This window comes from Cyprinodon tularosa, unplaced genomic scaffold (assembly GCF_016077235.1).
Source record: "Cyprinodon tularosa strain WSP-4 unplaced genomic scaffold, ASM1607723v1 ctg346, whole genome shotgun sequence".
Lineage (NCBI taxonomy): Eukaryota > Metazoa > Chordata > Actinopteri > Cyprinodontiformes > Cyprinodontidae > Cyprinodon > Cyprinodon tularosa.
In genome coordinates this window covers 1,199,739-1,201,233 of record NW_024039059.1, presented here as the reverse complement: position 1 = coordinate 1,201,233, position 1,495 = coordinate 1,199,739, and positions in this window count along the sequence as shown.

Below are 1,495 nucleotides of genomic sequence, written 5' to 3'. Positions count from 1 at the left end.
TGGTTTGGGCAGCTTAGTTAGAAATTCAGCAATAGATCCTTAAAACTTCATTTCCTTCTATAGTCACTGCTGAAGCCAAAAAATGTATCCATTCAAAATACATGTTTTACCATAAGGTTCATTCTGTGCTTTTTAAGGCCAAAAAATGGATTTACCTCAACCTCATGTCACAGCTGGACATTTGTCCCAGGAGCTTTAGAAAGTAAACAGAAGACCGTGAGATAGTTTTCCTCTTAACCTGCCAAACTAAGGGCAACAAAAAATGAACAGAACTTAGGTGAGCGCTGCTAAAAGCATGAGCTTCCTGTTAATACAGTCCATCAGCTGACGAATGGGGAGAAGTGGCACTTGGATCATCTGGTAACCTCAGAACACTTTGTCTTCTTCTACAGAAACAACAGTTTAAAGGGATGTAATGATGCAGCGTCAAGATGATTGTTGCTGCTGAACCACCTTAGTGACAAAACACTTCCTGTTCTGGTAACCTCCATATTGCTACATCAGAAAAAAGTCACATACAGCAAGATTTCCTTCATCTTCGACACCTGATCTTTCCATTCAGAAGTCTCACGTTTCCCTTTTGATTCATTCTTATGCTACGTTCAGACCGCACACAGCAAGAGCAGCAAAAACGCGCTTGCTGCTTCATTTTTGATGCTTGTACAAGTTTAGTTCTGATGCGCAGCTTTGCTGCTCTAGCTGGTTGGGAGGAGCTACCCAATCCTTTCTTTAACTGTAAAAAATGGCAGCTATATTTGCTGTGATCAGTTGGTAAAAAGTAGTTTCAATATGTTTTTCAGTGAGAAACTCCACCTGAAAACTTCATCTGTGCAGTCAGTTCATCCAGATTACCATCCTCCCTTCAAATATTATTTCTGTCAGACCCCCACATACCGGCGGTGCGCTGTAACTACCGCGAAGAGGCGGTTTTCATGTCCGTAATCCTAACTGCAGGCACCAGGACAATAAAAGAGAACCTGTTTTTAACGGCAGATTTCGGCATTTTAAGTTAATCTAGGCGTTAATAAATGTTTCGGCGGAGTGATCACAGCGATCTGCATCAGCAGCGATGTGTCTGTCTCCCTGCCAGCTCCCAGATCAGCTTCTCTGATTGGTAGACGTGGCGCGTCAAGCAGCAAAAGTCCAATTTTTCCAACTCCAGCAGCTGCTGCTTCTGAAGCGCGTCAGATACTCAGAAGCTCACGACGCCCTTCTTCATGTGCTCAACCTTTTGCAGAACGTTTTGCTGCGCCTCGATGCATGTCAATCATTGACTTTGCATGTAAAGCAGCTGCTCCTGCTGCCTTTGCTGCTTTAGGTGTGAACGTAGCATAAGATCTCTGAGGTTCAGCAGCTGAAGTAGAAAGAACCAAAAGTCTCAGTTAAAGAGCTTTCTCTATGGCCCACAATGCATTTCCATAGACAAACTATAAAGGACTGGAAGTTGTAGTTTCAGGTATAGTGATAACTCTTCTTAGAAGCTTTAATCTTTTCA